General features: G+C 35.6%; 1 non-coding gene across 1 annotated transcript; it reads right to left on the bottom strand.

Annotated features, from left to right (window-relative positions):
* Nucleotides 1-9,532: 9,532 nt before the first annotated feature.
* On the bottom strand, nucleotides 9,533-9,640 carry LOC148563687 (small nucleolar RNA R71). The gene has a single exon (XR_015884506.1). It is a non-coding gene; the product is annotated as a small nucleolar RNA R71 (small nucleolar RNA).
* Between the last annotated feature and the right edge of the window lie 1,411 nt (nucleotides 9,641-11,051).

Genomic DNA, 11,051 nt, shown 5'->3' on the forward strand with positions numbered 1-11,051 from the left:
ATTTTGAGTCTTTTTGTTGTTTTTCTCTTTCATCATTAAAAATTCAAAAAATCAAAAAAATATCTTTCCCATTTTTCTCTCATAAATTTTCGAAAATTTGGTTTGATTTAGTCAAAAAGTTTTTAAATTTAATTGTTTCTTATGAGTCAAATCAAATTTTCAATTTAAAAATTCTATCTTTTTCAAATCTTTTTCAAAAATCAAATCTTTTTCATTTTTCTTTCATAATTTTGAAATTTTCAAAATTTATTTTCAAAATCTTTTTCTTATTTCTATTTCATATTTTCAAAATTAATGCTAACAATTAATGTGATTGATTCAAAAATTTTAAGTTTGTTACTTGGCTAGTAAAAAAGGTTAAATCATTAAATTTTAAAATCATATCTTTTTGTTTCTTGTTAGTCAAATAATCAACTTTAATTTTCAAAACCAAATCTTTTTAAATTTCTTTTTCAAATCTTTTTTTTTAAATGTCAATCACATCTTTTTTAAAATCAATTTCAAAATCTTTTCTAACTTCTTATCTTTTCAAAAATTAAATTTCAAATCTTTTTCAACTAACTACTTGACTTTTTGTTTGATTTTAAAAGTTTACTATTTCAATCATATCTTTTTCAAAACTACCTAACTAATTCTCTCTCTAATTTTCGAAAATCACCTTCCTCTTTTTCAAAATTTCTTTTCAATTAACTATTTGTTTTAAATTTTAGTTTGATTTAATTTAATTTTTTTCTTTTTAAATTTTCGAATTTTAACTTTAATTTCAAATTAAAAATAAAAATACTTTTATTTTAATTTATTTAATTTTCGAAATTTTCTCCCCCTCATCTCTTTCTAATTATTTTATTTATTTACTAACACTTCTCTTCATCTAAAAATTCGAATCCTCTCTTCCTCCTGGTGTTCGAATTTCTCTTCTTCAATTCTTTACTTCTTCTACTCACATAAAGGAATCTCTATACTGTGACATAGAGGATTCCATATTTTCTTTTCTGTTTTCTTCTTTTTCATATGAGCAGGAACAAGGATAAGAACATTCTTGTTGAAGCTGATCCTGAACCTGAAAGGACTCTGAAGAGGAAGCTAAAGAAAGCTAAAGCACAACTCTCTGGAGAAAATCTGACAGAAATTTTCGAAAAAGAAGGAGACATGGCTGAAAATAATAACAATGCAAGGAAGATGCTTGGTGACTTTTGATAAAGCACTATTTTATGGTTTATCTTGTACTCAATTGAGTAGTTTTTATTAACTCTTTACCCACTTATTCATACTATTTGCATGGTTTTATATTTCCTTCCTAATTATGTGTTTTGATTGAAAACATGCTTCTTTGATCTTATATTTGTTTATTATTAATCCTCTCTTATCACCATTAGATGCCTTGATATGTGTGTTAAGTATTTTCAGATATTATAGGGCAGGAATGACTTGGAGGATGGAAAGGAAGCATGCAAAAGTGGAAGGAATACAAGAAGTTAGAGAAATTGCTAATCTGTCCAGCCTGACCTCTTTGCACTCAAATGGCTATAACTTCAGTTGCGTTGGAAAGCTAACGTCCGGGGCTTCGATTTGATATATAATATGTTATAGTTTCCCTGAAGCTAAGTGACGCGACCGCGTGATCCATGCGGCCGCGTCGCAGTGACGAAAATCCAGCGTGGCAAAATTCGAAACCAGCGAATTCTGGACTGTTTCTGACCCAGTTTGCGGCCCAGAAAACACAGATTAGAGGCTATAAAATGGGAGACTGCATCCATTCATAAGGAGGCTCTCATAATTCACTTCTCATGATTTAGATTAGTTTTGAGAGAGGTTCTCTCCTCTCTCTTAGGATTAGGATTTAGGACTTCTCTTAGTTTTAGGAATGACTCTCAATCCCAGGTTCTTTATTTTTATTTAATTTATGAACTCTTCCATGTTACATATAATTTTCTTAATTAATGTTATTTGAGGTATTTCAATTTATGATTGCTGTTATTGTTGCTTTACATCTGAAGGCATTTTTATTCCAGTAGATTTACTTTTTCCCTTTTGGTTTTGGTTAAGAAATCAATAACTCAGGAGTTATCCAACTCAACAGCATAATTGTTAATTGTTATCTTGTCAATTGAATTGAACTTCAATAATCCCAATCTTTTCTTAGGAAATAAATAAGATTCGAAGATCAAACTAATTAGTCCCTTGACTTTCCTTTACTTTAGTAAAGGTTGACTAAGTGGAATTAAGATTCAATTTTCATTATCATTGATAAGGATAACTTGGTCTGGACTTCCAATTTCTCTTACCTTACCAAGAGTTTAGTTTACAGTTATTTATTTATTTTACTTGTCATTTAAATATATCTGTGCCCATTGCCCAAACTCAACATTCCCCAAAAATACACTTTTTCATAACCAATAATAAGAACATACTTCCCTGCAATTCCTTGAGAAGACGACCCGAGGTTTAAATACTCGGTTATCAATTTTAAATGGGTTTGTTACTTGTGACAACCAAAACATTTGTACGAAGGGATTTCTGTCGGTTTAGAGACTATATCTACAACGCGACTGTTTTTATGAAATTCTTTACTGGCAAAAATCCTAACGTCAAAATGGCGCTGTTGCCGGGAAATTGCAAACGTGTGCCTTATTATTGGTTATTGTAAATTTTTTTTATTTTTGCTTGTTTATTTGTTTTTATTTTTGTTTTTATTTTTGCTTTTCCATAAATTAAGAGGTTATTTGTTTTTATTTAGTTATTAAAAAAAAATTTTCAAAAATTTGTTCTTAGTGTTCATCTTGATCTTCGAGTTGTTCTTCATGTTCATCTTGACCTTCAAGTTGTTCTTAGTTGTTTTCTTCGTTTTGATCTAAAAATTTGAAATTTGGTGTCATTTTATTTTTTTTCTCTTTCCTCATTAAATTCAAAAATATTTTTAATTAATTTTTTCGAAAAAAAAATTTCAGATTTTTATTTTTAAAATTTTTATCTTATCTTATCTTATTTCAAAAATCAAATTCAAAATTTAAATAACCTTTTAATTTAAATTTATTTTTATTTTTGTTTTTAATTTTTTTATTTGCTACTATGAACTCTCACCCCTTTGGCTATGAGCCTGGTTACAATAATGTTGCAGGAAGAAGAAATTACAATGAGAACAGGCATCAAGGTTGGAACAATCAAAGATGGGAGGAGCCACAAGGATTTGATCAACCCTCATGGCAACAACCACCTCCAATGGACTTTCAACAACCACCACCATATGCCTATAAACCCTTTCCTCAACATAACTTTGGACCACCAAACTCACAAGTCCCTTTCCGCCATTCACCTCCATATGACCCTAACCCACATCTACCATACCAACCACCTTATGAACCAAATGAACCATACATAGATCCACCCCAAACCTCCATGGAGAGAGCACTTACCGATCTAAACTCTACTATACGAGCTCTCGCCGCCCAAATCAGACCACCAAATACCTTTAACAATCAATCCTCAAGCTCTAGTGTACTTCCTTTTCAATCACAGAATGATCTCCCCATCCCACCACTACCTCAATATTTGCCATCTCCATATCCATCAATCCAAGAGCACTATGATCCTACCTATGATAATCGAGTGCATAAAGAGACAAAGGATCGTTTCAAGGAAATAGTGGATCGATTTCAGGCAACCACTCAACAACTGGAGCAAGCATTAATTCAATGGGCTTCTAAGTGCTCAAATATACAAGGATCAACCACAGCTCCATGTGGACAGTCTAGTGAAGAGCGTAGCATGAAGGAGATACCAGAAACCCCAGTGGACAAGACAGAGAATGAATTCGTACTAGAACAAGTAGAAGAAGCTGTCATTGTTCAAAAAGAAGAAGAAGTGGTTGAAGACTTAGGAGATGCAGAACCTCCATGGGAAAGTCCAGTCATAGAACCCCCTTCCAAGACATTTGAAATTGATGCTAAGGAAGGTGTACATCCTCCAAGGCATATCACAGTTGAAGACTTGGAAGAGGTTGATCAAGAGATGGAGATTCAAGAAGAAGAAGCACAACCTCCCATGCCCTTGGAAAGCAATGAAGAGAAGATTGAATTGGAAGAAAGCTACCAAGAGGAAGAGGTTGAAATTGAAGAAGCTTGCAAAGAGGTGGTAATTATCAAGAAGAGCACAAGGGAGTGGAGCTTGCAATTTCATTAAAAACACCTCCCCCTAAGTTGCCATCATCCTTCACAACATTCAAGTGGGTAAAATTCATATCCCATAGCTTTCTAATCCCACTTGAATATGGGCTACTAGAGACGGATGGTCAACTTAGAGCTCTTTGTGGCATTAAGAGTAAAAGGAAGATGGCCAGTGATAAGAATTGTCAAGCAAGGTTCATCATGGTTGGAAGCTTTAAGTTTAAATGCAAAGGTTGGTATAAAGCTCAACTGAATGGGTCTAGGAAGTTGTTTGGTCGCTGCAGTGAGAATTCAGATCACCTTTCACCCGGCTGGAAAAATACAGATCCTGACAAAAATGGGTGTAAAAGCAAGGTTTGGGATCCTGGAATCTGTTCTGACATCCAACACCCCGTGAGCCTAAGAATCTTTTTGAAGCTGCTTAAGGGTTTTGCATGCCTAGTTTGGGACCCCGGAGGTTACTGGAATCACAAACACTGGTGGAGATTCCTGGATGAGTTCAAGCACAAGCCTCCATAACAAAGGACTCCCCAAATGTCCAACTTAAGGACTTTAACTAAAAGTGCTAGGTGGGAGACAACCCACCATGGTATGATTGTTCCTTTTTTCATTTAGTTATTATTTGTTTTCTAGTTTTAATTTATTTTATTATATTGAACCTGGAGTTTTGCATCACCTTCATATTAAAACTACATTCTTCATTTTTTAGATTAAAAAAAAAAAAATTTCGCACGCGACGCGGCAGCGTCGCTGACGCGTCCGCGTCACTAGTGCGTTGGGAAGAAAAGAATATGAACAGAGAGTTACGCAGGAGCAGGGCTGGAGGCGTGCCAATGGCACAAATCGTCCAACGCGACTGCGTCACCGACGCGTCCGCGTCGAATGGGAATATTGGCCTCCCACGCGACCGCGTGTTCCACGCGGCCGCGTGACCTGAAAATCGACGTCAACCGGGTACATGGCCGAAAGTTGAGCTGGAGCTGGGCTGGAATTGTGCTGGAAGCCCAAGCCTCACCACGCGAACGTGTGCCCCACGCGTCCGTGTCATATCCCCATGATGGCCCCTCACGCGATCGCGTCAACCACGCGACCGCGTCACCCAGATTTTTGGCAAAAAGAATTTCGAACAGAGAGTTGTGCGACCGCGAGGCTGCACTCGCGCTAATCGCACAAAACAAGCCACGCGATCGCGTGACCCACGCATCCGCATCACCTGACCTTATCGCGCACCACGCGACCGCATCACTCACGCGTCCGCGTCACAAGCGGCGCACAGATTATCCAGATCAGCCAAATTTCTTATCTTTTCTTCTCTAATCCTTATTTTTCTTATTTTTTCTTATTTCTTTCTTCTTCCTTTCTTATCTTCTTTCCCTTCTCATCTCTCTTATTTTTCTTTTTATTTTTGTTTATTTACATACTTTCATTCATTGCATTATTTTTATTGGTATTAGAAATTTATTTGGATCATTATTTCTATATTTTACTTGTGGATTATTAGAGGAATTATTTGACAATTATATATATTTATTTTTAAAGGGTTGCTTGCATGTTCAAATTATTATTTTCATTAGATTATTTAACATGCATGCTATGTGTTTGTGAAAACGCCCGTATGGCATTGTGCACTGCTTTTCAGTATCTTTTATCCTACTACTCTGAATGCTTGCTTTTCATAAACTTCCTTTACTATTGTATTAATTGAAATTAATTGTCAATACAAACATGATGGTTTGTTACGAGTAATGCTTGATCTATGCTACTCATGCCCTTTGCCGGCATGCCAATAAACACCTTGCATTCACTTGTCTTTACATGCACTAGCTATTTCCCATTGTTGGCTTTTCACATGTACTCGCGAGCATGTGATAATGTCAGTTATATCTTAATGTGCATCCATCACCACCTTTTCCATTGTCTTCCTTGCTATATATATCTCTTTGAATTTAATTTACTTTCTCTTCCCTTTTTCAGGATGGCCACCAAGAAAGGAAAAGAGAAAGCCATTTCCAAATCAACAGCAAGGAAAGGAACAAAAAGAGCCCCAGCTGAGGAACCACAACCCCCATCCACTTGCACATCTTAGCATGCACCGAGGACGGTGCAATCTTTAAGTGTGGGGAGGTCGATACCGATCTCCATGGGTTAGTACTTTCCTGTCTCAAACACCAATATTTTATTTTCTTTGTTAATTGTTGTATTTGCATATTTAATTGCATGTTTATTTGATTTTTGCATTTAGTTACTGCTTGGTTAAAATAATAAGTTTCTTCTTAAGATCCTTTTTTTTTTTTGAAAATTTTCACTAATTTAAAACCAAAATTTTTGTGTTAAACTTGTTTGAAGTTGTATTTGGAACATGGTTTTTGAGCCAAAGAACACACAACCTGTGAGACTTTGAGCTTATTTACATGGTTACATTATTTAACCATAAATATTTTATTCCTGTGTGTTTCCTTCTTTATGATTGTAATCTGTATTTTGTTCCAGTCTATATGTCCTTTGTTTAGTATATTTACATGCTTGTGTATGATTGAGGCCATATTTGATTATCAACTCACTTACCCCAAATAAGCCTACCTTTTACATCACCTTTGTTAGCCCCTTGAGCTTTTAATCCCCTTCTGTTCTATAACCACATCACTAGCCTTAAGCGGAAAACAAATTAATTATCCCAATTGAATCTTTGGTTAGCTTAAGATAGAGATTGTGTAGCAAATAAGTGTGGGAAAATTTTGGGAACATGGGTTGATAAGGGAATGTAACATGTTTCTAATTTATTTGAATATTGGGAATTTGGGAACCTACTCATGAAAAACCAAAATAGAAAAATAATAAAGAATCCATGTGCATTGATAAGTTATGTTTGCTTTTATGATTCAAACAAAAAAAAAAGAGAGAGAAAAAGAAATATATATATATATATAATATAAATAAATAAATAAGGGGACAAAATTACCCCAAATATTAAGTTTAATAAAAGATCAATGCATATGTGATAAAAATTAAAGAAAATTTGGTACATGAGTATGGGAATTATACAAAAGTGGGAATTATGGTTAGCTAGGCATGAATTTAAAAGTATATAGAGTATATGTATATTAGGTAAGAGCTTAGGTTAATTAAAGATTCAATTTATAAAGCTCACTTAGCCATATATATACCTTTACCCTTACCTTAGCCCCATTACAACCTTGAAAAAGACCTCATGACGTTTGCAATGGTATATTAAATATTGTTGATTGGTTAGATGAAGAACAAGGTTTAGAAAGCATGACTAGAGAAGAGTAAAGTGAATAACCCTATACACTTGAGAGATTAGAGTGATACACACTACCAGTGAGGGTTCAATGCTTGATTCTATGTTCCCTGCTTTCATGAGCTGTCTTCTTACAAGTTTACTTGCTTTTTATTGTATGATTTAAATTAGTGAAATCTGGTTTATGTTTGTCTTGAAGAGCTTATTTACTTTTAACCAAGTAGGTAGAAACATTTTTTGCATGTAGTTGCATTCATATAGATAGGTTGCATTTCATGCATTCTATCATTTCTCTTCATTTCTTTATAGTTTCTCTTGAGCTTAGCATGAGGACATGCTAGTGTTTAAGTGTGGGGAGGTTGATAAACCACTATTTTATGGTTTATCTTGTACTCAATTGAGTAGTTTTTATTAACTCTTTACCTACTTATTCATACTATTTGCATGGTTTTATATTTCCTTCCTAATTATGTGTTTTGATTGAAAATATGCTTCTTTGATCTTATTGAAAATATGCATTGATATGTGTGTTAAGTATTTTCAGATATTATAGGGCAGGAATGACTTGGAGGATGGAAAGGAAGCATGCAAAAGTAGAAGGAATACAAGAAGTTAGAGAAATTGCTAAGCTGTCCAGCCTGACCTCTTTGCACTCAAATGGCTATAACTTTAGCTATAGAGATCCAAATGACGCGGTTTCAATTGCGTTAGAAAGCTAACGTTCGGGGCTTCGATTTGATATATAATATGTTATAGTTTCCCTGATGTTAGGCGACGCGACCGCGTGATTCATGCGGCCGCATTGCAGTGACAAAAATCCAGCGTGGCAAAATTCGAAACCAGCGAATTCTGGACTGTTTCTGACCCAGTTTGCGGCCCAGAAAACACAGATTAGAGGCTATAAAGTGGGGGACTGCATCCATTCATAAGGAGGCTCTCATAATTCACTTCTCATGATTTAGATTAGTTTTGAGAGAGGTTCTCTCCTCTCTCTTAGGATTAGGATTTAGGATTTCTCTTAGTTTTAGGAATGACTCTCAATCCCAGGTTCTTTATTTTTGTTTAATTTATGAACTCTTCCATGTTACATATAATTTTCTTAATTAATGTTATTTGAGGTATTTCAATTTATGATTGCTGTTATTGTTGCTTTACATCTGAAGGTATTTTTATTCCAGTAGATTTACTTTTTCCCTTTTGGTTTTGGTTAAGAAATCAGTAACTCAGGAGTTATCCAACTAAACAGCATAATTGTTAATTGTTATCTTGCCAATTGAATTGAACTTCAATAATTCCAATCTTTTCTTAGGAAATAAATAGGATTCGAAGATCAAACTAATTAGTCTCTTGACTTTCCTTTACTTTAGTAAAGGTTGACTAAGTGAAATTAAGATTCAATTTTCATTATCATTGATAAGGATAACTTGGTCTGGACTTCCAATTTCTCTTACCTTGCCAAGAGTTTAGTTTACAGCTATTTATTTATTTTACTTGTCATTTAAATATATCTGTGCCCATTGCCCAAACTCAACATTCCCCAAAAACACACTTTTTCATAACCAATAATAAGAACATACTTCTCTGCAATTCCTTGAGAAGACGACCCGAGGTTTAAATACTCGGTTATCAATTTTAAAGGGGTTTGTTACTTGTGACAACCAAAATATTTGTACGAAGGGATTTCTGTCGGTTTAGAGACTATATCTACAACGCGACTATTTTTATGAAATTCTTTACTGGCAAAAATCCTAACGTCAACTTTACTGCACCAAATTGCAATTTACATGGAAGAAGCATCTCAATCCCTGCCATTGGAGCAAACAATTTTGAGCTAAAGCCTCAATTAGTTTCTCTGATGCAACAGAACTACAAGTTTCATGGACTTCCATCAGAAGATCATTTTCAATTCTTAACTGAATTCTTGCAGATCTGTGATACTGTTAAGACCAATGGGGTTGACTCCGAGGTCTACAGACTTATACTTTTCCCGTTTGCTGTAAGAGACAGAGCTAGAATATGGTTGGACTCTCAACCTAAGGATAGCTTGAACTCTTGGAATAAGCTGGTCACGGCTTTCTTAGCCAAGTTCTTTCCTCCTCAAAAGCTTAGCAAGCTTAGAGTGGATGTTCAAACCTTCAAACAGAAAAAAGGTGAATTTCTCTATGAAGCTTGGGAGAGATATAAGCAACTGACCAAAAAGTGTCCTTCTGACATGCTTTCAGAATGGACCATCCTGGATATATTCTATGATGGTCTATCTGAATTATCAAAGATGTCATTGGACCATTCTGCAGGTGGATCCATTCACCTAAAGAAAACGCATGCAGAAGCTCAGGAACTCATTGACATGGTTGCAAACAACCAGTTCATGTACACTTCTGAAAGAAATCCTGTGAGTAATAGGACGCCTCAGAGGAAGGGAGTTCTTGAAATTGATGCTCTGAATGCCATATTGGCTCAGAATAAAATATTGACTCAGCAAGTCAATATAATTTCTCAGAGTCTGAATGGATTGCAAGCTGCTTCCAACAGTACTCAAGAGGCATCTTCTGAAGAAGAAGCTTATGATCCTGAGAACCCTGCAATAGCAGAGGTAAATTACATGGGGGAACCCTATGGAAATACCTATAATCCCTCATGGAGAAATCATCCAATTTCTCATGGAAGGATCAACAAAAGCCTCAACAAGGCTTTAATAATGGTGGAAGAAATAGGTTTAGCAATAGCAAGCCTTTTCCATCATCCACTCAGCAACAGACAGAGAATTCTAAGCAAAATCCATCTAGCTTAGCAAATATAGTCTCTGATCTATCTAAGACCACTCTAAGTTTCATGAATGAAACAAAGTCCTCCATCAGAAATTTGGAGGCACAAGTGGGCCAGCTGAGTAAAAGTGTCACTGAAACTCCTCCTAGTACTCTCCCAAGTAATACAGAAGAAAATCCAAAGAGAGAGTGCAAGGTCATTGATTTGACCATCATGGCCGAACCTACAAGGGAGGAGGAAGACGTGAATCCTAGTGAGGAAGACCTCCTGGGACGTTCATTGACCAATAAGGAGTTTCCCTTTGAGGAACCAAAGGAATCTGAGGCTCATCTAGAGACCATAGAGATTCCATTAAACCTTCTTTTACCATTCATGAGCTCTGATGACTATTCATCTTCTGAAGAAGATGAAGACATTTGTCAAGGGCAAGTTGCCCATTATTTAGGAGCAATCATGAAGTTGAATGCCAAGCTATTTGGTAATGAGACTTGGAAGGACGAGCCTCCATTTCTCATTAATAAACTGAATATCTGGGTTCAGCACACTTTACCTCAAAAGAAACAGGATCCTAGTAAATTCCTAATTCCCTGTAACATAGGCACCATGACCTTTGAGAAGGCTCTGTGTGACTTGGGGTCAGGCATTAACCTTATGCCACTCTCTGTAATAGAGAAACTTGGGATCTTTGAGGTGCAAGCTACCAGAATCTCATTAGAGATGGCAGACAACTCAAGAAAACAGGCTTATGGACTAGTAGAGGACGTGCTAGTAAAGGTTGAAGGCCTTTACATCCCTGCTGATTTCATAATCCTAGACACTGGGAAGGAGGAGGATGAATCCATCATCCTTGGAAGACCCTTCCT

This window comes from Arachis ipaensis, chromosome B5, assembly GCF_059453495.1.
Source record: "Arachis ipaensis isolate K30076 ecotype BB chromosome B5, ASM5945349v1, whole genome shotgun sequence".
Taxonomy (NCBI): Eukaryota; Viridiplantae; Streptophyta; class Magnoliopsida; order Fabales; family Fabaceae; genus Arachis; species Arachis ipaensis.